Raw genomic sequence first — 25,756 nt, 5'->3', positions numbered from 1 at the left:
ATATTTTTCTATGGCGTAGCCTGAAATCCATATTCCACACTGAATGAGGGAAAATACTCCCTTTCAGACTCCTCCAAATACTCGCAGGGTCCTTACCCGGAAACACTGCTCCCCATGCTCTTTCCGCCGCAGGGACCTTGGTCTCCAGGGTGAGCATCGCCCGGTACCAGGTCTTTGTCGCTATAGACTGCACGGCAACCGGCACTCCACCCTGCAAGAACTGAAAACAGAAACTGGCCTCTTGCAGCACAGGCCCACCCCTCCTGACAATAACCAACCACCTCAGGGGAACAGAGGAAGAGATCCGGGCAAAACCCCGCTTCACCCTCCACCGCTCACCCTGAGTCATACCACCACAAAACCTCAAAAGAACGTCAGTAACCGCACACAGCCTCCCACCAACCATGATATCACCCACCAGGAGACAACCACTTCCCTCCAGAAGTCTACACTGGAGGGGAAGCCTCCCATGTGTGAGCACCGCGTTATGGAACAGTGGCTGATGCAAAACCTGGTACGGGGTGGAGACGGATTGAACTACAAGACCACTAGCTGAATGCCACGCCGACAACAGCTCTATGGAAAGAGGGCTCAATTCCTGAAAGGCCGTCATCGGACGTCTCTGGCAGAATACCGCAAGGCCAGGTCGAAAAAGCCTAGAGAAGTCATCCTCCAGATAATCCTTCCAGTGAGGGACTTGACTCGGGTCCAAGAGACGGGCCACCAGTCTCAGGCGCAAAGCCTTCTTCCTGGCGCCCAACTCCACCAGACCCAGCCCACCCTCTTGAATATTCCGAGACAGCGTCAGCCTGGATATTTGGTTCGCTCTCGACCCCCACAAGAAAAGAGACAACAACTCATTGATGCGCGTCTGGAAATGCACAGGAAAGGGCAGGATAGACAGCACGTAGTTAATCTTCGAAAAGATCAGAGAATTCAAAACCGTGACCTTACCCCTCAGGGTCAACCTTCTCATTTTCCACAACGCCAACACCTGAGCCAGGTTTTTCACCAGCGCAGTCCAGTTTTGATGGATGGTGTCCCTAGGGGTTCTGGCCAACCAGACCCCCAACACCCTAACCCCAGCTGTGGCCTCTCGAAACCCCCATCTATTCACCGTGTCGACCCTGCAGCCCAAAAAGAAAATCTCAGACTTGTGGACATTCACCTTAGCGCCCGAGGCTCGACAGTACGCCTGAAGTTGTCGCAAGGCCCCATCAACACTGGCCTCATCATTCAACACAAGGCTCGTGTCATCCGCATACGCTAGGATTTTAATTTCCCTCCCCGCAGGCGTGACCACACCCCGAACACTGTTATCAGCAGAAATCATGCCCGCCAGGGGTTCCACCGCGATGCTGAACAACATGGCCGACAACGGGCAGCCCTGTCGTATCGACCGAGTTATACTGAAGACGCCGGTAGAATGTCCATTGCACAACACCTTACTGCTAGCGGAGGTATAAAGTGCCCGTATCCGAGAGATAAAAAGTTCCCCAAAACCAAAACGATCTAACACCCTCCACAAAAACCCGTGCTCCACCCGATCAAACGCTTTGCTAAAATCAACATTTAAGAAAAATCCCCCCGACCGTTCCATATGCTCCACCGTGCAGAGAAGAGAAAGAACCGTGTCCGTTATCTGTCTCCCCTGAACCCCATACGCCTGCGAAGACCCCAAAATTGAGGGGAGCACTTCCCTCAACCTTTCAGCCAACACCGATGTCAAGATTTTGTAATCTGTATTCAACAAGGTGATAGGCCTGTAATTATCAAGGTCCGCCCTGTCACCCTTATTTTTGAACAGCAGTTTAACAGTCCCTAAACAAAAAGAGGGCGTTGGCAGTCGCCCCAGGCAGAAAGAACCAAACATCCTAGATAGAAGGGGCACCAGGTCATCCCGAAAACATTGATAAAATTCAGCGGTCAGACCATCGGCACCAGGAGATTTATTTCTGTTTTGTCTGTCAATGGCTCTCCTGATCTCCTCCACCGTAATGTCCGCATCACATGCAGTCTTATCCTCATCCCCCACCCTGGCAGTCAGAACTCCCACGCAGGCCTCCACGGCATGTTCATCACTACCACCACCATTAAACAGGCCCTTATAAAAATTCTCCACTACAGTCAGAATTTCATCTGTCTCTGTACACACGTTCCCTCCAGCGTCGTACAGCGCCGTGATGATGGACCTGCCTTGCTTTTTTTTTTCTAAACCCAGAAAGAAAGCCGAGGACCTCTCACCCTCCACAAAGTCCCTCACCCTAGCTCTCAATGCAGCCGCCCTGCACTTCTCCTCCTGAAAACCCTTCAGCCGAGCCAGGGCAGCCTCATAAACTGTAACATCACGGTCTGGGTCATCCGCAAGTAGGGTTGCCTCTTTTTCCAGAATCGCCCTAACGTCCCTCTCCTCCTCCAGAGCCTTCCACTTCCTTTTTTTGCAATATGCCATAGTCGATAACCGGATCCGGACCTTCAATTCCTCCCACCAAGAAAAGAAGTCCACGTCATCTTCCATCTGATCCCTGTAATACCCCAGTAAAGTTTTAATCTTTCTGCGATACCCTTCCTCACCCAAAACACTGTTATTTAAAATCCATAGACCTCCACCCTTCCTAGCACCCACCGTGTCAAGCACCACCTCCACCCATGAGTGATCGCTCCACACATTTGGACGATACGCAACGCTGTCAACCAAACGTGTCACCCCTCCAGCAGAAAAGACATGGTCTATCCTAGACTGCTTCAGGACACCCATCACCATCTGCCTCCTGGAAAAAACCCTCCTCCCAGGGTTTAACAGCCTCCACACGTCGACGAGGTTGTAGTCCATCATGACAGAGATAAGTTCTTGCCGTCCAAAATCTGTCTTGAAAACATTCCGCACTGAAACATCAGCTGGCGACAGAACCGTATTCAAATCTCCCACTAGGAGTGAATCCTCCGTCACAAAGGGCCGGAGAGAACGGAAAAAAATCTTTCTTTCCTTCTCAACATTAGAAGCATATAGATTTAATAATCTCATCTTCCGTCTCGCCCATTCAAACTCCACAATGAGTTTACGGCCTGCAGGATCTGCCACCCGAAGGTTCACACTGTCAAAGACCCCGGACCTGAAGAAAACAGCGACCCCAGCAGAGCGCAAAGGACCCACTGCATAAAAGACGGAGCCCCCCCACAGCTTTTCAGCTGCAGCACAGGTCTCAGCATCCCACCTCACCTCTTGTAGACAAAGGATGTCACAGGGTTCATTCAGGATTTCTGACACCTTGTCCATCCCACAAACTCCTCTGATGTTTAGGCTGAGGAGTTTAATCATGAGGAAATAGACTAAAAAGGACATCACACCTAGGTCTTCTTCTGCTTATGCTGCCTCGATCCCCTCCTGCTCCCCTGAGACCGTGACCTCCTCTGTGGACGCGCAAGCACGTCGACCTCCATATCAGAGCCTGTCACTTCATCATCCGTCACACCCACAACATTCCCAGAGGGATTCACGACGCGAGGGGACAAAAAGGCAGTCGTCTGGAAGAGGTTCGCAGCCTCTCCCTCCCTGGCCAGGGCAGAGCCAGCGCTCCTCCGCTGTGCCCCCCCCTCCACGGGTTCAGATGTCACCAGGGTAGGACCAACTATGTGGGCCCCCCCCGCCCGGTCAGGGGCAGAGCCATCGTTCTTGTGCTGCGCTCCCCCCGTCACGGGTCCAGACGGTATCGGGGCAGGACCAGCTCCGTGGGCCCCCCCCCGCCCGGATGGGAGTAGCGGCAATTTGTGGGTGCTGCTCACCCTCCCTCACGGGAAACGCGTCTGTCGACAAACGGTGCGCCTCTGACACCTCCGTTGCTCGGAGCAGGTCCGGGCTTCCCGCCTCCGCCTGCCGTCCGAGAGCGTCCCCTCCGTCAGTGGATGAAAGCCCCGCCGCAGCGGCGCTGTGGCGCGCGGCAGACACGCGTCCGTCAGACACGGAGTCAGACAGGTCTTCCTCCGAAGCGCTGTCACGCGCACTGTCACTCACATCAGAGGCCACGGTCTCCTCAGCGGCACCTAGACACACACAGTTCTCCTTCATGTTGAGGCAGACAGCACACTTCTGGATCGAAGACACACATTCCCGGGCGTAATGCCCCTGAACGCCGCACTTGTTACATAAAAAGTCCGGGCAATCTCTGACAATGTGCCCCGGTTTTATGCAGATCCTGCAGACCTTCACCTGTTTATCGTGGATGACACGAAAAAATTCTGGTCCCGTGGCCGTGTTAAATTTCGCCGAATAAGGCAAAGACTGGACGCTTTCATTAAATTTCACTTTTACAAAACGCGTCCCATCAGCCACGCTAGTGCCCGGCCACATCCTCCGTTTGATCGGAGACACCGCCGATACTCTCCATCCCTCCAACTTCTCCAAGATTTCTTCATCCGTCACATACGCCGGCAGCCCCAGGAAAGACACTACCAGCTCATCGTTAGAGATGCTCCTCCCCTGCACAGTCGTGTTTCCAATTTTAAATCCATCCAATAGTTTGTCCCTCCCCACCGCATTCGACATCGTCAATTCATATCGCTTTTGCCCCACAGAACGACACGCCACCACGCCCCCACAGAGCAACCTGCTGTACCGAAGCAGTTCACTCACGGATACAGGATCCTCACCTACCAGCTCCACATGAATCGTGAGATCCCTTTCATACCTGATTGACGAAGTTTCTCCTCCATCCACCCTCTGTGATCTCTCCACCCCCCCCGTAGCAACAGAAGCGGACCGCGCCGCCGCACCTGCAGCTAATGAGGACGCCGCTTTCACATTCCCCACATTCCTCACACCCTTCGAGGAAAAAGACCCCAGCCCATCACCCGAAGAGCTCCCCCCCGCAGAAGCCATGCTCCCAAGACGGGGGGGGGAAAAACCCCGTGAAAGTGAAAGAAAAAACTGTGCAGAAAGAGGGAGAAAAAGAAAAGAGACTGAAAAGTAACTCCCCAACAGCCATAAGACTGTGGGGAGCAGGAGAAAAGCGCACACACACACTCACACACACAGAGAGAAAAGCCAGACGCAGACAGATAAGGGAAAAAGGAAAAAAAAAACAATACAAAGAAAGAAACAAACACAAAGCAGACACACCAAACACACGCCGAAAAGCTCACCAATCCTCCGAACACTCCAGTCACCAACGTCACACCCTCCTGCACTCGCGCATGCGTGTTCAGGGTGGTATGGCCGTAAGCGAAGGGTTGTGTGGAGCAGAGCCCTTTAAGCGCTGCCTGCACCAGACTCCTGCCTGCTCCCAGCGGCCCCTTCACCCACTCACTCTGTGCCACTGATTGGTGCACCTGCTGAGCGGACACACCCACCTGCAGCCAAAACGGTGACCTTTCACCCCAGCAGGTGCGCCACAGCGGCCTTCCACACACACACACCTGCGTGGGCTCGTCACCGAGACGGCAGCGTTTCTAGAGGGTGCAGGCTCGTGCATTTGCACCTCGGCGCTGACTGCCCTGCAGCTCGCTGAAGAGTTTGGATGAAGCCCGGACGGTCATGTCAGAGAAAAAAAAAAAAAAATAATAAAGAAAAAGAAAAGAAAAGAAAAGAAAAGAAAAGAAAAGAAAGACACAGAAGGACATGAAAAAGCAAGAAACCCAAAGCTGTGTGTTTGATTTCCTGGCCGGTGCGCTCTCTGGTGGCTGTATGTGTCACAGAACGGTGGTGTCAGAAAAATAAAAACCAAAGACACAAATGCATGACAAGGAAACCAAAGTACCCAAAGCTGTTTGTGGGGGTGTGTGAGTGATTTTCCTTCTCTTTGGTGGATGCCAGCAAAAGCCGGAAAACTTACAGCACCTGGTATTCCCAGGCGGTCTCCCATCCAAGTACTAACCAGGCCCGACCCTGCTTAGCTTCCGAGATCGGACGAGATCGGGCGTGTTCAGGGTGGTATGGCCGTAAGCGAAGGGTTGTGTGGAGCAGAGCCCTTTAAGCGCTGCCTGCACCAGACTCCTGCCTGCTCCCAGCGGCCCCTTCACCCACTCACTCTGTGCCACTGATTGGTGCACCTGCTGAGCGGACACACCCACCTGCAGCCAAAACGGTGACCTTTCACCCCAGCAGGTGCGCCACAGCGGCCTTCCACACACACACACCTGCGTGGGCTCGTCACCGAGACGGCAGCGTTTCTAGAGGGTGCAGGCTTGTGCATTTGCACCTCGGCGCTGACTGCCCTGCAGCTCGCTGAAGAGTTTGGATGAAGCCCGGACGGTCATGTCAGAGAAAAAAAAAAAAAAAAAAAAAAGAAAAAGAAAAGAAAAGAAAAGAAAAGAAAGACACAGAAGGACATGAAAAAGCAAGAAACCCAAAGCTGTGTGTTTGATTTCCTGGCCGGTGCGCTCTCTGGTGGCTGTATGTGTCACAGAACGGTGGTGTCAGAAAAATAAAAACCAAAGACACAAATGCATGACAAGGAAACCAAAGTACCCAAAGCTGTTTGTGGGGGTGTGTGAGTGATTTTCCTTCTCTTTGGTGGATGCCAGCAAAAGCCGGAAAACTTACAGCACCTGGTATTCCCAGGCGGTCTCCCATCCAAGTACTAACCAGGCCCGACCCTGCTTAGCTTCCGAGATCGGACGAGATCGGGCGTGTTCAGGGTGGTGTGGCCGTAAGCGAAGGGTTGTGTGGAGCAGAGCCCTTTAAGCGCTGCCTGCACCAGACTCCTGCCTGCTCCCAGCGGCCCCTTCACCCACTCACTCTGTGCCACTGATTGGTGCACCTGCTGAGCGGACACACCCACCTGCAGCCAAAACGGTGACCTTTCACCCCAGCAGGTGCGCCACAGCGGCCTTCCACACACACACACCTGCGTGGGCGCGTCACCGAGACGGCAGCGTTTCTAGAGGGTGCAGGCTTGTGCATTTGCACCTCGGCGCTGACTGCCCTGCAGCTCGCTGAAGAGTTTGGATGAAGCCCGGACGGTCATGTCAGAGAAAAAAAAAAAAAAAAAAAAAAGAAAAAGAAAGAAAAGAAAAGAAAAGAAAAGAAAAGAAAGACACAGAAGGACATGAAAAAGCAAGAAACCCAAAGCTGTGTGTTTGATTTCCTGGCCGGTGCGCTCTCTGGTGGCTGTATGTGTCACAGAACGGTGGTGTCAGAAAAATAAAAACCAAAGACACAAATGCATGACAAGGAAACCAAAGTACCCAAAGCTGTTTGTGGGGGTGTGTGAGTGATTTTCCTTCTCTTTGGTGGATGCCAGCAAAAGCCGGAAAACTTACAGCACCTGGTATTCCCAGGCGGTCTCCCATCCAAGTACTAACCAGGCCCGACCCTGCTTAGCTTCCGAGATCGGACGAGATCGGGCGTGTTCAGGGTGGTGTGGCCGTAAGCGAAGGGTTGTGTGGAGCAGAGCCCTTTAAGCGCTGCCTGCACCAGACTCCTGCCTGCTCCCAGCGGCCCCTTCACCCACTCACTCTGTGCCACTGATTGGTGCACCTGCTGAGCGGACACACCCACCTGCAGCCAAAACGGTGACCTTTCACCCCAGCAGGTGCGCCACAGCGGCCTTCCACACACACACACCTGCGTGGGCTCGTCACCGAGACGGCAGCGTTTCTAGAGGGTGCAGGCTTGTGCATTTGCACCTCGGCGCTGACTGCCCTGCAGCTCGCTGAAGAGTTTGGATGAAGCCCGGACGGTCATGTCAGAGAAAAAAAAAAAAAAAAAAAAAAGAAAAAGAAAAGAAAAGAAAAGAAAAGAAAGACACAGAAGGACATGAAAAAGCAAGAAACCCAAAGCTGTGTGTTTGATTTCCTGGCCGGTGCGCTCTCTGGTGGCTGTATGTGTCACAGAACGGTGGTGTCAGAAAAATAAAAACCAAAGACACAAATGCATGACAAGGAAACCAAAGTACCCAAAGCTGTTTGTGGGGGTGTGTGAGTGATTTTCCTTCTCTTTGGTGGATGCCAGCAAAAGCCGGAAAACTTACAGCACCTGGTATTCCCAGGCGGTCTCCCATCCAAGTACTAACCAGGCCCGACCCTGCTTAGCTTCCGAGATCGGACGAGATCGGGCGTGTTCAGGGTGGTATGGCCGTAAGCGAAGGGTTGTGTGGAGCAGAGCCCTTTAAGCGCTGCCTGCACCAGACTCCTGCCTGCTCCCAGCGGCCCCTTCACCCACTCACTCTGTGCCACTGATTGGTGCACCTGCTGAGCGGACACACCCACCTGCAGCCAAAACGGTGACCTTTCACCCCAGCAGGTGCGCCACAGCGGCCTTCCACACACACACACCTGCGTGGGCTCGTCACCGAGACGGCAGCGTTTCTAGAGGGTGCAGGCTTGTGCATTTGCACCTCGGCGCTGACTGCCCTGCAGCTCGCTGAAGAGTTTGGATGAAGCCCGGACGGTCATGTCAGAGAAAAAAAAAAAAAAAAAAAAAAGAAAAAGAAAAGAAAAGAAAAGAAAAGAAAAGAAAGACACAGAAGGACATGAAAAAGCAAGAAACCCAAAGCTGTGTGTTTGATTTCCTGGCCGGTGCGCTCTCTGGTGGCTGTATGTGTCACAGAACGGTGGTGTCAGAAAAATAAAAACCAAAGACACAAATGCATGACAAGGAAACCAAAGTACCCAAAGCTGTTTGTGGGGGTGTGTGAGTGATTTTCCTTCTCTTTGGTGGATGCCAGCAAAAGCCGGAAAACTTACAGCACCTGGTATTCCCAGGCGGTCTCCCATCCAAGTACTAACCAGGCCCGACCCTGCTTAGCTTCCGAGATCGGACGAGATCGGGCGTGTTCAGGGTGGTGTGGCCGTAAGCGAAGGGTTGTGTGGAGCAGAGCCCTTTAAGCGCTGCCTGCACCAGACTCCTGCCTGCTCCCAGCGGCCCCTTCACCCACTCACTCTGTGCCACTGATTGGTGCACCTGCTGAGCGGACACACCCACCTGCAGCCAAAACGGTGACCTTTCACCCCAGCAGGTGCGCCACAGCGGCCTTCCACACACACACACCTGCGTGGGCGCGTCACCGAGACGGCAGCGTTTCTAGAGGGTGCAGGCTTGTGCATTTGCACCTCGGCGCTGACTGCCCTGCAGCTCGCTGAAGAGTTTGGATGAAGCCCGGACGGTCATGTCAGAGAAAAAAAAAAAAAAAAAAAAAAGAAAAAGAAAGAAAAGAAAAGAAAAGAAAAGAAAAGAAAGACACAGAAGGACATGAAAAAGCAAGAAACCCAAAGCTGTGTGTTTGATTTCCTGGCCGGTGCGCTCTCTGGTGGCTGTATGTGTCACAGAACGGTGGTGTCAGAAAAATAAAAACCAAAGACACAAATGCATGACAAGGAAACCAAAGTACCCAAAGCTGTTTGTGGGGGTGTGTGAGTGATTTTCCTTCTCTTTGGTGGATGCCAGCAAAAGCCGGAAAACTTACAGCACCTGGTATTCCCAGGCGGTCTCCCATCCAAGTACTAACCAGGCCCGACCCTGCTTAGCTTCCGAGATCGGACGAGATCGGGCGTGTTCAGGGTGGTATGGCCGTAAGCGAAGGGTTGTGTGGAGCAGAGCCCTTTAAGCGCTGCCTGCACCAGACTCCTGCCTGCTCCCAGCGGCCCCTTCACCCACTCACTCTGTGCCACTGATTGGTGCACCTGCTGAGCGGACACACCCACCTGCAGCCAAAACGGTGACCTTTCACCCCAGCAGGTGCGCCACAGCGGCCTTCCACACACACACACCTGCGTGGGCTCGTCACCGAGACGGCAGCGTTTCTAGAGGGTGCAGGCTTGTGCATTTGCACCTCGGCGCTGACTGCCCTGCAGCTCGCTGAAGAGTTTGGATGAAGCCCGGACGGTCATGTCAGAGAAAAAAAAAAAAAAAAAAAAAAGAAAAAGAAAAGAAAAGAAAAGAAAAGAAAAGAAAAGAAAGACACAGAAGGACATGAAAAAGCAAGAAACCCAAAGCTGTGTGTTTGATTTCCTGGCCGGTGCGCTCTCTGGTGGCTGTATGTGTCACAGAACGGTGGTGTCAGAAAAATAAAAACCAAAGACACAAATGCATGACAAGGAAACCAAAGTACCCAAAGCTGTTTGTGGGGGTGTGTGAGTGATTTTCCTTCTCTTTGGTGGATGCCAGCAAAAGCCGGAAAACTTACAGCACCTGGTATTCCCAGGCGGTCTCCCATCCAAGTACTAACCAGGCCCGACCCTGCTTAGCTTCCGAGATCGGACGAGATCGGGCGTGTTCAGGGTGGTGTGGCCGTAAGCGAAGGGTTGTGTGGAGCAGAGCCCTTTAAGCGCTGCCTGCACCAGACTCCTGCCTGCTCCCAGCGGCCCCTTCACCCACTCACTCTGTGCCACTGATTGGTGCACCTGCTGAGCGGACACACCCACCTGCAGCCAAAACGGTGACCTTTCACCCCAGCAGGTGCGCCACAGCGGCCTTCCACACACACACACCTGCGTGGGCTCGTCACCGAGACGGCAGCGTTTCTAGAGGGTGCAGGCTTGTGCATTTGCACCTCGGCGCTGACTGCCCTGCAGCTCGCTGAAGAGTTTGGATGAAGCCCGGACGGTCATGTCAGAGAAAAAAAAAAAAAAAAAAAAAAGAAAAAGAAAAGAAAAGAAAAGAAAAGAAAGACACAGAAGGACATGAAAAAGCAAGAAACCCAAAGCTGTGTGTTTGATTTCCTGGCCGGTGCGCTCTCTGGTGGCTGTATGTGTCACAGAACGGTGGTGTCAGAAAAATAAAAACCAAAGACACAAATGCATGACAAGGAAACCAAAGTACCCAAAGCTGTTTGTGGGGGTGTGTGAGTGATTTTCCTTCTCTTTGGTGGATGCCAGCAAAAGCCGGAAAACTTACAGCACCTGGTATTCCCAGGCGGTCTCCCATCCAAGTACTAACCAGGCCCGACCCTGCTTAGCTTCCGAGATCGGACGAGATCGGGCGTGTTCAGGGTGGTATGGCCGTAAGCGAAGGGTTGTGTGGAGCAGAGCCCTTTAAGCGCTGCCTGCACCAGACTCCTGCCTGCTCCCAGCGGCCCCTTCACCCACTCACTCTGTGCCACTGATTGGTGCACCTGCTGAGCGGACACACCCACCTGCAGCCAAAACGGTGACCTTTCACCCCAGCAGGTGCGCCACAGCGGCCTTCCACACACACACACCTGCGTGGGCTCGTCACCGAGACGGCAGCGTTTCTAGAGGGTGCAGGCTTGTGCATTTGCACCTCGGCGCTGACTGCCCTGCAGCTCGCTGAAGAGTTTGGATGAAGCCCGGACGGTCATGTCAGAGAAAAAAAAAAAAAAAAAAAAAAGAAAAAGAAAAGAAAAGAAAAGAAAAGAAAAGAAAGACACAGAAGGACATGAAAAAGCAAGAAACCCAAAGCTGTGTGTTTGATTTCCTGGCCGGTGCGCTCTCTGGTGGCTGTATGTGTCACAGAACGGTGGTGTCAGAAAAATAAAAACCAAAGACACAAATGCATGACAAGGAAACCAAAGTACCCAAAGCTGTTTGTGGGGGTGTGTGAGTGATTTTCCTTCTCTTTGGTGGATGCCAGCAAAAGCCGGAAAACTTACAGCACCTGGTATTCCCAGGCGGTCTCCCATCCAAGTACTAACCAGGCCCGACCCTGCTTAGCTTCCGAGATCGGACGAGATCGGGCGTGTTCAGGGTGGTGTGGCCGTAAGCGAAGGGTTGTGTGGAGCAGAGCCCTTTAAGCGCTGCCTGCACCAGACTCCTGCCTGCTCCCAGCGGCCCCTTCACCCACTCACTCTGTGCCACTGATTGGTGCACCTGCTGAGCGGACACACCCACCTGCAGCCAAAACGGTGACCTTTCACCCCAGCAGGTGCGCCACAGCGGCCTTCCACACACACACACCTGCGTGGGCGCGTCACCGAGACGGCAGCGTTTCTAGAGGGTGCAGGCTTGTGCATTTGCACCTCGGCGCTGACTGCCCTGCAGCTCGCTGAAGAGTTTGGATGAAGCCCGGACGGTCATGTCAGAGAAAAAAAAAAAAAAAAAAAAAAGAAAAAGAAAGAAAAGAAAAGAAAAGAAAGACACAGAAGGACATGAAAAAGCAAGAAACCCAAAGCTGTGTGTTTGATTTCCTGGCCGGTGCGCTCTCTGGTGGCTGTATGTGTCACAGAACGGTGGTGTCAGAAAAATAAAAACCAAAGACACAAATGCATGACAAGGAAACCAAAGTACCCAAAGCTGTTTGTGGGGGTGTGTGAGTGATTTTCCTTCTCTTTGGTGGATGCCAGCAAAAGCCGGAAAACTTACAGCACCTGGTATTCCCAGGCGGTCTCCCATCCAAGTACTAACCAGGCCCGACCCTGCTTAGCTTCCGAGATCGGACGAGATCGGGCGTGTTCAGGGTGGTATGGCCGTAAGCGAAGGGTTGTGTGGAGCAGAGCCCTTTAAGCGCTGCCTGCACCAGACTCCTGCCTGCTCCCAGCGGCCCCTTCACCCACTCACTCTGTGCCACTGATTGGTGCACCTGCTGAGCGGACACACCCACCTGCAGCCAAAACGGTGACCTTTCACCCCAGCAGGTGCGCCACAGCGGCCTTCCACACACACACACCTGCGTGGGCTCGTCACCGAGACGGCAGCGTTTCTAGAGGGTGCAGGCTTGTGCATTTGCACCTCGGCGCTGACTGCCCTGCAGCTCGCTGAAGAGTTTGGATGAAGCCCGGACGGTCATGTCAGAGAAAAAAAAAAAAAAAAAAAAAAGAAAAAGAAAAGAAAAGAAAAGAAAAGAAAAGAAAAGAAAAGAAAAGAAAGACACAGAAGGACATGAAAAAGCAAGAAACCCAAAGCTGTGTGTTTGATTTCCTGGCCGGTGCGCTCTCTGGTGGCTGTATGTGTCACAGAACGGTGGTGTCAGAAAAATAAAAACCAAAGACACAAATGCATGACAAGGAAACCAAAGTACCCAAAGCTGTTTGTGGGGGTGTGTGAGTGATTTTCCTTCTCTTTGGTGGATGCCAGCAAAAGCCGGAAAACTTACAGCACCTGGTATTCCCAGGCGGTCTCCCATCCAAGTACTAACCAGGCCCGACCCTGCTTAGCTTCCGAGATCGGACGAGATCGGGCGTGTTCAGGGTGGTGTGGCCGTAAGCGAAGGGTTGTGTGGAGCAGAGCCCTTTAAGCGCTGCCTGCACCAGACTCCTGCCTGCTCCCAGCGGCCCCTTCACCCACTCACTCTGTGCCACTGATTGGTGCACCTGCTGAGCGGACACACCCACCTGCAGCCAAAACGGTGACCTTTCACCCCAGCAGGTGCGCCACAGCGGCCTTCCACACACACACACCTGCGTGGGCGCGTCACCGAGACGGCAGCGTTTCTAGAGGGTGCAGGCTTGTGCATTTGCACCTCGGCGCTGACTGCCCTGCAGCTCGCTGAAGAGTTTGGATGAAGCCCGGACGGTCATGTCAGAGAAAAAAAAAAAAAAAAAAAAAAGAAAAAGAAAAGAAAAGAAAAGAAAAGAAAAGAAAAGAAAAGAAAAGAAAGACACAGAAGGACATGAAAAAGCAAGAAACCCAAAGCTGTGTGTTTGATTTCCTGGCCGGTGCGCTCTCTGGTGGCTGTATGTGTCACAGAACGGTGGTGTCAGAAAAATAAAAACCAAAGACACAAATGCATGACAAGGAAACCAAAGTACCCAAAGCTGTTTGTGGGGGTGTGTGAGTGATTTTCCTTCTCTTTGGTGGATGCCAGCAAAAGCCGGAAAACTTACAGCACCTGGTATTCCCAGGCGGTCTCCCATCCAAGTACTAACCAGGCCCGACCCTGCTTAGCTTCCGAGATCGGACGAGATCGGGCGTGTTCAGGGTGGTGTGGCCGTAAGCGAAGGGTTGTGTGGAGCAGAGCCCTTTAAGCGCTGCCTGCACCAGACTCCTGCCTGCTCCCAGCGGCCCCTTCACCCACTCACTCTGTGCCACTGATTGGTGCACCTGCTGAGCGGACACACCCACCTGCAGCCAAAACGGTGACCTTTCACCCCAGCAGGTGCGCCACAGCGGCCTTCCACACACACACACCTGCGTGGGCTCGTCACCGAGACGGCAGCGTTTCTAGAGGGTGCAGGCTTGTGCATTTGCACCTCGGCGCTGACTGCCCTGCAGCTCGCTGAAGAGTTTGGATGAAGCCCGGACGGTCATGTCAGAGAAAAAAAAAAAAAAAAAAAAAAGAAAAAGAAAAGAAAAGAAAAGAAAAGAAAGACACAGAAGGACATGAAAAAGCAAGAAACCCAAAGCTGTGTGTTTGATTTCCTGGCCGGTGCGCTCTCTGGTGGCTGTATGTGTCACAGAACGGTGGTGTCAGAAAAATAAAAACCAAAGACACAAATGCATGACAAGGAAACCAAAGTACCCAAAGCTGTTTGTGGGGGTGTGTGAGTGATTTTCCTTCTCTTTGGTGGATGCCAGCAAAAGCCGGAAAACTTACAGCACCTGGTATTCCCAGGCGGTCTCCCATCCAAGTACTAACCAGGCCCGACCCTGCTTAGCTTCCGAGATCGGACGAGATCGGGCGTGTTCAGGGTGGTGTGGCCGTAAGCGAAGGGTTGTGTGGAGCAGAGCCCTTTAAGCGCTGCCTGCACCAGACTCCTGCCTGCTCCCAGCGGCCCCTTCACCCACTCACTCTGTGCCACTGATTGGTGCACCTGCTGAGCGGACACACCCACCTGCAGCCAAAACGGTGACCTTTCACCCCAGCAGGTGCGCCACAGCGGCCTTCCACACACACACACCTGCGTGGGCTCGTCACCGAGACGGCAGCGTTTCTAGAGGGTGCAGGCTTGTGCATTTGCACCTCGGCGCTGACTGCCCTGCAGCTCGCTGAAGAGTTTGGATGAAGCCCGGACGGTCATGTCAGAGAAAAAAAAAAAAAAAAAAAAAAGAAAAAGAAAAGAAAAGAAAAGAAAAGAAAGACACAGAAGGACATGAAAAAGCAAGAAACCCAAAGCTGTGTGTTTGATTTCCTGGCCGGTGCGCTCTCTGGTGGCTGTATGTGTCACAGAACGGTGGTGTCAGAAAAATAAAAACCAAAGACACAAATGCATGACAAGGAAACCAAAGTACCCAAAGCTGTTTGTGGGGGTGTGTGAGTGATTTTCCTTCTCTTTGGTGGATGCCAGCAAAAGCCGGAAAACTTACAGCACCTGGTATTCCCAGGCGGTCTCCCATCCAAGTACTAACCAGGCCCGACCCTGCTTAGCTTCCGAGATCGGACGAGATCGGGCGTGTTCAGGGTGGTATGGCCGTAAGCGAAGGGTTGTGTGGAGCAGAGCCCTTTAAGCGCTGCCTGCACCAGACTCCTGCCTGCTCCCAGCGGCCCCTTCACCCACTCACTCTGTGCCACTGATTGGTGCACCTGCTGAGCGGACACACCCACCTGCAGCCAAAACGGTGACCTTTCACCCCAGCAGGTGCGCCACAGCGGCCTTCCACACACACACACCTGCGTGGGCTCGTCACCGAGACGGCAGCGTTTCTAGAGGGTGCAGGCTTGTGCATTTGCACCTCGGCGCTGACTGCCCTGCAGCTCGCTGAAGAGTTTGGATGAAGCCCGGACGGTCATGTCAGAGAAAAAAAAAAAAAAAAAAAAAAGAAAAAGAAAAGAAAAGAAAAGAAAAGAAAAGAAAAGAAAAGAAAGACACAGAAGGACATGAAAAAGCAAGAAACCCAAAGCTGTGTGTTTGATTTCCTGGCCGGTGCGCTCTCTGGTGGCTGTATGTGTCACAGAACGGTGGTGTCAGAAAAATAAAAACCAAAGACACAAATGCATGACAAGGAAACCAAAGTACCCAAAGCTGTTTGTGGGGGTGTGTGAGTGATTTTCCTTCTCTTTGGTGGATGCCAGCAAAAGCCGGAAAACTTACAGCACCTGGTATTCCCAGGCGGTCTCCCATCCAAGTACTAACCAGGCCCGACCCTGCTTAGCTTCCGAGATCGGACGAGATCGGGCGTGTTCAGGGTGGTATGGCCGTAAGCGAAGGGTTGTGTGGAGCAGAGCCCTTTAAGCGCTGCCTGCACCAGACTCCTGCCTGCTCCCAGCGGCCCCTTCACCCACTCACTCTGTGCCACTGATTGGTGCACCTGCTGAGCGGACACACCCACCTGCAGCCAAAACGGTGACCTTTCACCCCAGCAGGTGCGCCACAGCGGCCTTCCACACACACACACCTGCGTGGGCGCGTCACCGAGACGGCAGCGTTTCTAGAGGGTGCAGGCTTGTGCATTTGCACCTCGGCGCTGACTGCCCTGCAGCTCGCTGAAGAGTTTGGATGAAGCCCGGACGGTCATGTCAGAGAAAAAAAAAAAAAAAAAAAAAAGAAAAAGAAAGAAAAGAAAAGAAAAGAAAGACACAGAAGGACATGAAAAAGCAAGAAACCCAAAGCTGTGTGTTTGATTTCCTGGCCGGTGCGCTCTCTGGTGGCTGTATGTGTCACAGAACGGTGGTGTCAGAAAAATAAAAACCAAAGACACAAATGCATGACAAGGAAACCAAAGTACCCAAAGCTGTTTGTGGGGGTGTGTGAGTGATTTTCCTTCTCTTTGGTGGATGCCAGCAAAAGCCGGAAAACTTACAGCACCTGGTATTCCCAGGCGGTCTCCCATCCAAGTACTAACCAGGCCCGACCCTGCTTAGCTTCCGAGATCGGACGAGATCGGGCGTGTTCAGGGTGGTATGGCCGTAAGCGAAGGGTTGTGTGGAGCAGAGCCCTTTAAGCGCTGCCTGCACCAGACTCCTGCCTGCTCCCAGCGGCCCCTTCACCCACTCACTCTGTGCCACTGATTGGTGCACCTGCTGAGCGGACACACCCACCTGCAGCCAAAACGGTGACCTTTCACCCCAGCAGGTGCGCCACAGCGGCCTTCCACACACACACACCTGCGTGGGCTCGTCACCGAGACGGCAGCGTTTCTAGAGGGTGCAGGCTTGTGCATTTGCACCTCGGCGCTGACTGCCCTGCAGCTCGCTGAAGAGTTTGGATGAAGCCCGGACGGTCATGTCAGAGAAAAAAAAAAAAAAAAAAAAAAGAAAAAGAAAAGAAAAGAAAAGAAAAGAAAAGAAAAGAAAAGAAAAGAAAGACACAGAAGGACATGAAAAAGCAAGAAACCCAAAGCTGTGTGTTTGATTTCCTGGCCGGTGCGCTCTCTGGTGGCTGTATGTGTCACAGAACGGTGGTGTCAGAAAAATAAAAACCAAAGACACAAATGCATGACAAGGAAACCAAAGTACCCAAAGCTGTTTGTGGGGGTGTGTGAGTGATTTTCCTTCTCTTTGGTGGATGCCAGCAAAAGCCGGAAAACTTACAGCACCTGGTATTCCCAGGCGGTCTCCCATCCAAGTACTAACCAGGCCCGACCCTGCTTAGCTTCCGAGATCGGACGAGATCGGGCGTGTTCAGGGTGGTGTGGCCGTAAGCGAAGGGTTGTGTGGAGCAGAGCCCTTTAAGCGCTGCCTGCACCAGACTCCTGCCTGCTCCCAGCGGCCCCTTCACCCACTCACTCTGTGCCACTGATTGGTGCACCTGCTGAGCGGACACACCCACCTGCAGCCAAAACGGTGACCTTTCACCCCAGCAGGTGCGCCACAGCGGCCTTCCACACACACACACCTGCGTGGGCGCGTCACCGAGACGGCAGCGTTTCTAGAGGGTGCAGGCTTGTGCATTTGCACCTCGGCGCTGACTGCCCTGCAGCTCGCTGAAGAGTTTGGATGAAGCCCGGACGGTCATGTCAGAGAAAAAAAAAAAAAAAAAAAAAAGAAAAAGAAAAGAAAAGAAAAGAAAAGAAAAGAAAAGAAAAGAAAAGAAAGACACAGAAGGACATGAAAAAGCAAGAAACCCAAAGCTGTGTGTTTGATTTCCTGGCCGGTGCGCTCTCTGGTGGCTGTATGTGTCACAGAACGGTGGTGTCAGAAAAATAAAAACCAAAGACACAAATGCATGACAAGGAAACCAAAGTACCCAAAGCTGTTTGTGGGGGTGTGTGAGTGATTTTCCTTCTCTTTGGTGGATGCCAGCAAAAGCCGGAAAACTTACAGCACCTGGTATTCCCAGGCGGTCTCCCATCCAAGTACTAACCAGGCCCGACCCTGCTTAGCTTCCGAGATCGGACGAGATCGGGCGTGTTCAGGGTGGTGTGGCCGTAAGCGAAGGGTTGTGTGGAGCAGAGCCCTTTAAGCGCTGCCTGCACCAGACTCCTGCCTGCTCCCAGCGGCCCCTTCACCCACTCACTCTGTGCCACTGATTGGTGCACCTGCTGAGCGGACACACCCACCTGCAGCCAAAACGGTGACCTTTCACCCCAGCAGGTGCGCCACAGCGGCCTTCCACACACACACACCTGCGTGGGCTCGTCACCGAGACGGCAGCGTTTCTAGAGGGTGCAGGCTTGTGCATTTGCACCTCGGCGCTGACTGCCCTGCAGCTCGCTGAAGAGTTTGGATGAAGCCCGGACGGTCATGTCAGAGAAAAAAAAAAAAAAAAAAAAAAGAAAAAGAAAAGAAAAGAAAAGAAAAGAAAAGAAAAGAAAAGAAAAGAAAGACACAGAAGGACATGAAAAAGCAAGAAACCCAAAGCTGTGTGTTTGATTTCCTGGCCGGTGCGCTCTCTGGTGGCTGTATGTGTCACAGAACGGTGGTGTCAGAAAAATAAAAACCAAAGACACAAATGCATGACAAGGAAACCAAAGTACCCAAAGCTGTTTGTGGGGGTGTGTGAGTGATTTTCCTTCTCTTTGGTGGATGCCAGCAAAAGCCGGAAAACTTACAGCACCTGGTATTCCCAGGCGGTCTCCCATCCAAGTACTAACCAGGCCCGACCCTGCTTAGCTTCCGAGATCGGACGAGATCGGGCGTGTTCAGGGTGGTATGGCCGTAAGCGAAGGGTTGTGTGGAGCAGAGCCCTTTAAGCGCTGCCTGCACCAGACTCCTGCCTGCTCCCAGCGGCCCCTTCACCCACTCACTCTGTGCCACTGATTGGTGCACCTGCTGAGCGGACACACCCACCTGCAGCCAAAACGGTGACCTTTCACCCCAGCAGGTGCGCCACAGCGGCCTTCCACACACACACACCTGCGTGGGCTCGTCACCGAGACGGCAGCGTTTCTAGAGGGTGCAGGCTTGTGCATTTGCACCTCGGCGCTGACTGCCCTGCAGCTCGCTGAAGAGTTTGGATGAAGCCCGGACGGTCATGTCAGAGAAAAAAAAAAAAAAAAAAAAAAGAAAAAGAAAAGAAAAGAAAAGAAAAGAAAAGAAAAGAAAAGAAAAGAAAAGAAAGACACAGAAGGACATGAAAAAGCAAGAAACCCAAAGCTGTGTGTTTGATTTCCTGGCCGGTGCGCTCTCTGGTGGCTGTATGTGTCACAGAACGGTGGTGTCAGAAAAATAAAAACCAAAGACACAAATGCATGACAAGGAAACCAAAGTACCCAAAGCTGTTTGTGGGGGTGTGTGAGTGATTTTCCTTCTCTTTGGTGGATGCCAGCAAAAGCCGGAAAACTTACAGCACCTGGTATTCCCAGGCGGTCTCCCATCCAAGTACTAACCAGGCCCGACCCTGCTTAGCTTCCGAGATCGGACGAGATCGGGCGTGTTCAGGGTGGTGTGGCCGTAAGCGAAGGGTTGTGTGGAGCAGAGCCCTTTAAGCGCTGCCTGCACCAGACTCCTGCCTGCTCCCAGCGGCCCCTTCACCCACTCACTCTGTGCCACTGATTGGTGCACCTGCTGAGCGGACACACCCACCTGCAGCCAAAACGGTGACCTTTCACCCCAGCAGGTGCGCCACAGCGGCCTTCCACACACACACACCTGCGTGGGCTCGTCACCGAGACGGCAGCGTTTCTAGAGGGTGCAGGCTTGTGCATTTGCACCTCGGCGCTGACTGCCCTGCAGCTCGCTGAAGAGTTTGGATGAAGCCCGGACGGTCATGTCAGAGAAAAAAAAAAAAAAAAAAAAAAGAAAAAGAAAAGAAAAGAAAAGAAAAGAAAAGAAAAGAAAAGAAAAGAAAGACACAGAAGGACATGAAAAAGCAAGAAACCCAAAGCTGTGTGTTTGATTTCCTGGCCGGTGCGCTCTCTGGTGGCTGTATGTGTCACAGAACGGTGGTGTCAGAAAAATAAAAACCAAAGACACAAATGCATGACAAGGAAACCAAAGTACCCAAAGCTGTTTGTGGGGGTGTGTGAGTGATTTTCCTTCTCTTTGGTGGATGCCAGCAAAAGCCGGAAAACTTACAGCACCTGGTATTCCCAGGCGGTCTCCCATCCAAGTACTAACCAGGCCCGACCCTGCTTAGCTTCCGAGATCGGACGAGATCGGGCGTGTTCAGGGTGGTGTGGCCGTAAGCGAAGGGTTGTGTGGAGCAGAGCCCTTTAAGCGCTGCCTGCACCAGACTCCTGCCTGCTCCCAGCGGCCCCTTCACCCACTCACTCTGTGCCACTGATTGGTGCACCTGCTGAGCGGACACACCCACCTGCAGCCAAAACGGTGACCTTTCACCCCAGCAGGTGCGCCACAGCGGCCTTCCACACACACACACCTGCGTGGGCGCGTCACCGAGACGGCAGCGTTTCTAGAGGGTGCAGGCTTGTGCATTTGCACCTCGGCGCTGACTGCCCTGCAGCTCGCTGAAGAGTTTGGATGAAGCCCGGACGGTCATGTCAGAGAAAAAAAAAAAAAAAAAAAAAAGAAAAAGAAAAGAAAAGAAAAGAAAAGAAAAGAAAAGAAAGACACAGAAGGACATGAAAAAGCAAGAAACCCAAAGCTGTGTGTTTGATTTCCTGGCCGGTGCGCTCTCTGGTGGCTGTATGTGTCACAGAACGGTGGTGTCAGAAAAATAAAAACCAAAGACACAAATGCATGACAAGGAAACCAAAGTACCCAAAGCTGTTTGTGGGGGTGTGTGAGTGATTTTCCTTCTCTTTGGTGGATGCCAGCAAAAGCCGGAAAACTTACAGCACCTGGTATTCCCAGGCGGTCTCCCATCCAAGTACTAACCAGGCCCGACCCTGCTTAGCTTCCGAGATCGGACGAGATCGGGCGTGTTCAGGGTGGTGTGGCCGTAAGCGAAGGGTTGTGTGGAGCAGAGCCCTTTAAGCGCTGCCTGCACCAGACTCCTGCCTGCTCCCAGCGGCCCCTTCACCCACTCACTCTGTGCCACTGATTGGTGCACCTGCTGAGCGGACACACCCACCTGCAGCCAAAACGGTGACCTTTCACCCCAGCAGGTGCGCCACAGCGGCCTTCCACACACACACACCTGCGTGGGCTCGTCACCGAGACGGCAGCGTTTCTAGAGGGTGCAGGCTTGTGCATTTGCACCTCGGCGCTGACTGCCCTGCAGCTCGCTGAAGAGTTTGGATGAAGCCCGGACGGTCATGTCAGAGAAAAAAAAAAAAAAAAAAAAAAGAAAAAGAAAAGAAAAGAAAAGAAAAGAAAGACACAGAAGGACATGAAAAAGCAAGAAACCCAAAGCTGTGTGTTTGATTTCCTGGCCGGTGCGCTCTCTGGTGGCTGTATGTGTCACAGAACGGTGGTGTCAGAAAAATAAAAACCAAAGACACAAATGCATGACAAGGAAACCAAAGTACCCAAAGCTGTTTGTGGGGGTGTGTGAGTGATTTTCCTTCTCTTTGGTGGATGCCAGCAAAAGCCGGAAAACTTACAGCACCTGGTATTCCCAGGCGGTCTCCCATCCAAGTACTAACCAGGCCCGACCCTGCTTAGCTTCCGAGATCGGACGAGATCGGGCGTGTTCAGGGTGGTGTGGCCGTAAGCGAAGGGTTGTGTGGAGCAGAGCCCTTTAAGCGCTGCCTGCACCAGACTCCTGCCTGCTCCCAGCGGCCCCTTCACCCACTCACTCTGTGCCACTGATTGGTGCACCTGCTGAGCGGACACACCCACCTGCAGCCAAAACGGTGACCTTTCACCCCAGCAGGTGCGCCACAGCGGCCTTCCACACACACACACCTGCGTGGGCGCGTCACCGAGACGGCAGCGTTTCTAGAGGGTGCAGGCTTGTGCATTTGCACCTCGGCGCTGACTGCCCTGCAGCTCGCTGAAGAGTTTGGATGAAGCCCGGACGGTCATGTCAGAGAAAAAAAAAAAAAAAAAAAAAAGAAAAAGAAAGAAAAGAAAAGAAAAGAAAAGAAAAGAAAGACACAGAAGGACATGAAAAAGCAAGAAACCCAAAGCTGTGTGTTTGATTTCCTGGCCGGTGCGCTCTCTGGTGGCTGTATGTGTCACAGAACGGTGGTGTCAGAAAAATAAAAACCAAAGACACAAATGCATGACAAGGAAACCAAAGTACCCAAAGCTGTTTGTGGGGGTGTGTGAGTGATTTTCCTTCTCTTTGGTGGATGCCAGCAAAAGCCGGAAAACTTACAGCACCTGGTATTCCCAGGCGGTCTCCCATCCAAGTACTAACCAGGCCCGACCCTGCTTAGCTTCCGAGATCGGACGAGATCGGGCGTGTTCAGGGTGGTGTGGCCGTAAGCGAAGGGTTGTGTGGAGCAGAGCCCTTTAAGCGCTGCCTGCACCAGACTCCTGCCTGCTCCCAGCGGCCCCTTCACCCACTCACTCTGTGCCACTGATTGGTGCACCTGCTGAGCGGACACACCCACCTGCAGCCAAAACGGTGACCTTTCACCCCAGCAGGTGCGCCACAGCGGCCTTCCACACACACACACCTGCGTGGGCTCGTCACCGAGACGGCAGCGTTTCTAGAGGGTGCAGGCTTGTGCATTTGCACCTCGGCGCTGACTGCCCTGCAGCTCGCTGAAGAGTTTGGATGAAGCCCGGACGGTCATGTCAGAGAAAAAAAAAAAAAAAAAAAAAAGAAAAAGAAAAGAAAAGAAAAGAAAAGAAAGACACAGAAGGACATGAAAAAGCAAGAAACCCAAAGCTGTGTGTTTGATTTCCTGGCCGGTGCGCTCTCTGGTGGCTGTATGTGTCACAGAACGGTGGTGTCAGAAAAATAAAAACCAAAGACACAAATGCATGACAAGGAAACCAAAGTACCCAAAGCTGTTTGTGGGGGTGTGTGAGTGATTTTCCTTCTCTTTGGTGGATGCCAGCAAAAGCCGGAAAACTTACAGCACCTGGTATTCCCAGGCGGTCTCCCATCCAAGTACTAACCAGGCCCGACCCTGCTTAGCTTCCGAGATCGGACGAGATCGGGCGTGTTCAGGGTGGTGTGGCCGTAAGCGAAGGGTTGTGTGGAGCAGAGCCCTTTAAGCGCTGCCTGCACCAGACTCCTGCCTGCTCCCAGCGGCCCCTTCACCCACTCACTCTGTGCCACTGATTGGTGCACCTGCTGAGCGGACACACCCACCTGCAGCCAAAACGGTGACCTTTCACCCCAGCAGGTGCGCCACAGCGGCCTTCCACACACACACACCTGCGTGGGCTCGTCACCGAGACGGCAGCGTTTCTAGAGGGTGCAGGCTTGTGCATTTGCACCTCGGCGCTGACTGCCCTGCAGCTCGCTGAAGAGTTTGGATGAAGCCCGGACGGTCATGTCAGAGAAAAAAAAAAAAAAAAAAAAAAGAAAAAGAAAAGAAAAGAAAAGAAAAGAAAGACACAGAAGGACATGAAAAAGCAAGAAACCCAAAGCTGTGTGTTTGATTTCCTGGCCGGTGCGCTCTCTGGTGGCTGTATGTGTCACAGAACGGTGGTGTCAGAAAAATAAAAACCAAAGACACAAATGCATGACAAGGAAACCAAAGTACCCAAAGCTGTTTGTGGGGGTGTGTGAGTGATTTTCCTTCTCTTTGGTGGATGCCAGCAAAAGCCGGAAAACTTACAGCACCTGGTATTCCCAGGCGGTCTCCCATCCAAGTACTAACCAGGCCCGACCCTGCTTAGCTTCCGAGATCGGACGAGATCGGGCGTGTTCAGGGTGGTGTGGCCGTAAGCGAAGGGTTGTGTGGAGCAGAGCCCTTTAAGCGCTGCCTGCACCAGACTCCTGCCTGCTCCCAGCGGCCCCTTCACCCACTCACTCTGTGCCACTGATTGGTGCACCTGCTGAGCGGACACACCCACCTGCAGCCAAAACGGTGACCTTTCACCCCAGCAGGTGCGCCACAGCGGCCTTCCACACACACACACCTGCGTGGGCGCGTCACCGAGACGGCAGCGTTTCTAGAGGGTGCAGGCTTGTGCATTTGCACCTCGGCGCTGACTGCCCTGCAGCTCGCTGAAGAGTTTGGATGAAGCCCGGACGGTCATGTCAGAGAAAAAAAAAAAAAAAAAAAAAAGAAAAAGAAAGAAAAGAAAAGAAAAGAAAAGAAAAGAAAGACACAGAAGGACATGAAAAAGCAAGAAACCCAAAGCTGTGTGTTTGATTTCCTGGCCGGTGCGCTCTCTGGTGGCTGTATGTGTCACAGAACGGTGGTGTCAGAAAAATAAAAACCAAAGACACAAATGCATGACAAGGAAACCAAAGTACCCAAAGCTGTTTGTGGGGGTGTGTGAGTGATTTTCCTTCTCTTTGGTGGATGCCAGCAAAAGCCGGAAAACTTACAGCACCTGGTATTCCCAGGCGGTCTCCCATCCAAGTACTAACCAGGCCCGACCCTGCTTAGCTTCCGAGATCGGACGAGATCGGGCGTGTTCAGGGTGGTGTGGCCGTAAGCGAAGGGTTGTGTGGAGCAGAGCCCTTTAAGCGCTGCCTGCACCAGACTCCTGCCTGCTCCCAGCGGCCCCTTCACCCACTCACTCTGTGCCACTGATTGGTGCACCTGCTGAGCGGACACACCCACCTGCAGCCAAAACGGTGACCTTTCACCCCAGCAGGTGCGCCACAGCGGCCTTCCACACACACACACCTGCGTGGGCTCGTCACCGAGACGGCAGCGTTTCTAGAGGGTGCAGGCTTGTGCATTTGCACCTCGGCGCTGACTGCCCTGCAGCTCGCTGAAGAGTTTGGATGAAGCCCGGACGGTCATGTCAGAGAAAAAAAAAAAAAAAAAAAAAAGAAAAAGAAAAGAAAAGAAAAGAAAAGAAAGACACAGAAGGACATGAAAAAGCAAGAAACCCAAAGCTGTGTGTTTGATTTCCTGGCCGGTGCGCTCTCTGGTGGCTGTATGTGTCACAGAACGGTGGTGTCAGAAAAATAAAAACCAAAGACACAAATGCATGACAAGGAAACCAAAGTACCCAAAGCTGTTTGTGGGGGTGTGTGAGTGATTTTCCTTCTCTTTGGTGGATGCCAGCAAAAGCCGGAAAACTTACAGCACCTGGTATTCCCAGGCGGTCTCCCATCCAAGTACTAACCAGGCCCGACCCTGCTTAGCTTCCGAGATCGGACGAGATCGGGCGTGTTCAGGGTGGTATGGCCGTAAGCGAAGGGTTGTGTGGAGCAGAGCCCTTTAAGCGCTGCCTGCACCAGACTCCTGCCTGCTCCCAGCGGCCCCTTCACCCACTCACTCTGTGCCACTGATTGGTGCACCTGCTGAGCGGACACACCCACCTGCAGCCAAAACGGTGACCTTTCACCCCAGCAGGTGCGCCACAGCGGCCTTCCACACACACACACCTGCGTGGGCTCGTCACCGAGACGGCAGCGTTTCTAGAGGGTGCAGGCTTGTGCATTTGCACCTCGGCGCTGACTGCCCTGCAGCTCGCTGAAGAGTTTGGATGAAGCCCGGACGGTCATGTCAGAGAAAAAAAAAAAAAAAAAAAAAAGAAAAAGAAAAGAAAAGAAAAGAAAAGAAAAGAAAAGAAAAGAAAGACACAGAAGGACATGAAAAAGCAAGAAACCCAAAG

General features: G+C 52.7%; 28 non-coding genes across 28 annotated transcripts; all 28 read right to left on the bottom strand.

Annotated features, from left to right (window-relative positions):
• Positions 1–5,821: 5,821 nt before the first annotated feature.
• Positions 5,822–5,940, bottom strand: LOC144985397 (5S ribosomal RNA). Its single transcript, XR_013649226.1, has one exon. It is a non-coding gene; the product is annotated as a 5S ribosomal RNA (ribosomal RNA).
• Positions 5,941–6,531: 591 nt separating this feature from the next.
• Positions 6,532–6,650, bottom strand: LOC144986452 (5S ribosomal RNA). Its single transcript, XR_013650264.1, has one exon. It is a non-coding gene; the product is annotated as a 5S ribosomal RNA (ribosomal RNA).
• Positions 6,651–7,250: 600 nt separating this feature from the next.
• Positions 7,251–7,369, bottom strand: LOC144986451 (5S ribosomal RNA). Its single transcript, XR_013650263.1, has one exon. It is a non-coding gene; the product is annotated as a 5S ribosomal RNA (ribosomal RNA).
• Positions 7,370–7,960: 591 nt separating this feature from the next.
• On the bottom strand, positions 7,961–8,079 carry LOC144985386 (5S ribosomal RNA). Its single transcript, XR_013649215.1, has one exon. It is a non-coding gene; the product is annotated as a 5S ribosomal RNA (ribosomal RNA).
• Positions 8,080–8,675: 596 nt separating this feature from the next.
• LOC144986450 (5S ribosomal RNA) lies at positions 8,676–8,794 on the bottom strand. The gene has a single exon (XR_013650262.1). It is a non-coding gene; the product is annotated as a 5S ribosomal RNA (ribosomal RNA).
• Positions 8,795–9,394: 600 nt separating this feature from the next.
• LOC144985374 (5S ribosomal RNA) lies at positions 9,395–9,513 on the bottom strand. The gene has a single exon (XR_013649203.1). It is a non-coding gene; the product is annotated as a 5S ribosomal RNA (ribosomal RNA).
• Positions 9,514–10,114: 601 nt separating this feature from the next.
• LOC144986449 (5S ribosomal RNA) lies at positions 10,115–10,233 on the bottom strand. The gene has a single exon (XR_013650261.1). It is a non-coding gene; the product is annotated as a 5S ribosomal RNA (ribosomal RNA).
• A 591-nt stretch (positions 10,234–10,824) lies between these two features.
• LOC144985363 (5S ribosomal RNA) lies at positions 10,825–10,943 on the bottom strand. Its single transcript, XR_013649192.1, has one exon. It is a non-coding gene; the product is annotated as a 5S ribosomal RNA (ribosomal RNA).
• Positions 10,944–11,539: 596 nt separating this feature from the next.
• Positions 11,540–11,658, bottom strand: LOC144986448 (5S ribosomal RNA). The gene has a single exon (XR_013650260.1). It is a non-coding gene; the product is annotated as a 5S ribosomal RNA (ribosomal RNA).
• Positions 11,659–12,248: 590 nt separating this feature from the next.
• Positions 12,249–12,367, bottom strand: LOC144985352 (5S ribosomal RNA). The gene has a single exon (XR_013649181.1). It is a non-coding gene; the product is annotated as a 5S ribosomal RNA (ribosomal RNA).
• A 611-nt stretch (positions 12,368–12,978) lies between these two features.
• LOC144986447 (5S ribosomal RNA) lies at positions 12,979–13,097 on the bottom strand. Its single transcript, XR_013650259.1, has one exon. It is a non-coding gene; the product is annotated as a 5S ribosomal RNA (ribosomal RNA).
• Positions 13,098–13,708: 611 nt separating this feature from the next.
• On the bottom strand, positions 13,709–13,827 carry LOC144986446 (5S ribosomal RNA). The gene has a single exon (XR_013650258.1). It is a non-coding gene; the product is annotated as a 5S ribosomal RNA (ribosomal RNA).
• A 591-nt stretch (positions 13,828–14,418) lies between these two features.
• LOC144986445 (5S ribosomal RNA) lies at positions 14,419–14,537 on the bottom strand. The gene has a single exon (XR_013650257.1). It is a non-coding gene; the product is annotated as a 5S ribosomal RNA (ribosomal RNA).
• Positions 14,538–15,128: 591 nt separating this feature from the next.
• Positions 15,129–15,247, bottom strand: LOC144985341 (5S ribosomal RNA). Its single transcript, XR_013649170.1, has one exon. It is a non-coding gene; the product is annotated as a 5S ribosomal RNA (ribosomal RNA).
• Positions 15,248–15,853: 606 nt separating this feature from the next.
• On the bottom strand, positions 15,854–15,972 carry LOC144985330 (5S ribosomal RNA). Its single transcript, XR_013649159.1, has one exon. It is a non-coding gene; the product is annotated as a 5S ribosomal RNA (ribosomal RNA).
• A 590-nt stretch (positions 15,973–16,562) lies between these two features.
• On the bottom strand, positions 16,563–16,681 carry LOC144985319 (5S ribosomal RNA). The gene has a single exon (XR_013649148.1). It is a non-coding gene; the product is annotated as a 5S ribosomal RNA (ribosomal RNA).
• Positions 16,682–17,292: 611 nt separating this feature from the next.
• Positions 17,293–17,411, bottom strand: LOC144986443 (5S ribosomal RNA). The gene has a single exon (XR_013650255.1). It is a non-coding gene; the product is annotated as a 5S ribosomal RNA (ribosomal RNA).
• Positions 17,412–18,022: 611 nt separating this feature from the next.
• On the bottom strand, positions 18,023–18,141 carry LOC144986442 (5S ribosomal RNA). The gene has a single exon (XR_013650254.1). It is a non-coding gene; the product is annotated as a 5S ribosomal RNA (ribosomal RNA).
• Positions 18,142–18,752: 611 nt separating this feature from the next.
• Positions 18,753–18,871, bottom strand: LOC144985308 (5S ribosomal RNA). The gene has a single exon (XR_013649137.1). It is a non-coding gene; the product is annotated as a 5S ribosomal RNA (ribosomal RNA).
• A 616-nt stretch (positions 18,872–19,487) lies between these two features.
• On the bottom strand, positions 19,488–19,606 carry LOC144986441 (5S ribosomal RNA). Its single transcript, XR_013650253.1, has one exon. It is a non-coding gene; the product is annotated as a 5S ribosomal RNA (ribosomal RNA).
• A 611-nt stretch (positions 19,607–20,217) lies between these two features.
• Positions 20,218–20,336, bottom strand: LOC144986440 (5S ribosomal RNA). The gene has a single exon (XR_013650252.1). It is a non-coding gene; the product is annotated as a 5S ribosomal RNA (ribosomal RNA).
• A 601-nt stretch (positions 20,337–20,937) lies between these two features.
• LOC144986439 (5S ribosomal RNA) lies at positions 20,938–21,056 on the bottom strand. Its single transcript, XR_013650251.1, has one exon. It is a non-coding gene; the product is annotated as a 5S ribosomal RNA (ribosomal RNA).
• Positions 21,057–21,647: 591 nt separating this feature from the next.
• Positions 21,648–21,766, bottom strand: LOC144986438 (5S ribosomal RNA). The gene has a single exon (XR_013650250.1). It is a non-coding gene; the product is annotated as a 5S ribosomal RNA (ribosomal RNA).
• A 600-nt stretch (positions 21,767–22,366) lies between these two features.
• On the bottom strand, positions 22,367–22,485 carry LOC144986437 (5S ribosomal RNA). Its single transcript, XR_013650249.1, has one exon. It is a non-coding gene; the product is annotated as a 5S ribosomal RNA (ribosomal RNA).
• A 591-nt stretch (positions 22,486–23,076) lies between these two features.
• LOC144986436 (5S ribosomal RNA) lies at positions 23,077–23,195 on the bottom strand. The gene has a single exon (XR_013650248.1). It is a non-coding gene; the product is annotated as a 5S ribosomal RNA (ribosomal RNA).
• Positions 23,196–23,786: 591 nt separating this feature from the next.
• LOC144986435 (5S ribosomal RNA) lies at positions 23,787–23,905 on the bottom strand. Its single transcript, XR_013650247.1, has one exon. It is a non-coding gene; the product is annotated as a 5S ribosomal RNA (ribosomal RNA).
• A 600-nt stretch (positions 23,906–24,505) lies between these two features.
• On the bottom strand, positions 24,506–24,624 carry LOC144986434 (5S ribosomal RNA). Its single transcript, XR_013650246.1, has one exon. It is a non-coding gene; the product is annotated as a 5S ribosomal RNA (ribosomal RNA).
• A 591-nt stretch (positions 24,625–25,215) lies between these two features.
• Positions 25,216–25,334, bottom strand: LOC144985297 (5S ribosomal RNA). Its single transcript, XR_013649125.1, has one exon. It is a non-coding gene; the product is annotated as a 5S ribosomal RNA (ribosomal RNA).
• Positions 25,335–25,756: the final 422 nt, after the last annotated feature.

The sequence above is a fragment of the Oryzias latipes genome, chromosome 16 (assembly GCF_053564925.1).
Source record: "Oryzias latipes strain Hd-rR chromosome 16, Olatipes_Hd-rR_3.1".
Classification (NCBI taxonomy): Eukaryota; Metazoa; Chordata; class Actinopteri; order Beloniformes; family Adrianichthyidae; genus Oryzias; species Oryzias latipes.
The sequence above is the reverse complement of the archived record's forward strand: the minus strand, read 5'-3'. Positions and strand labels throughout refer to the sequence as shown.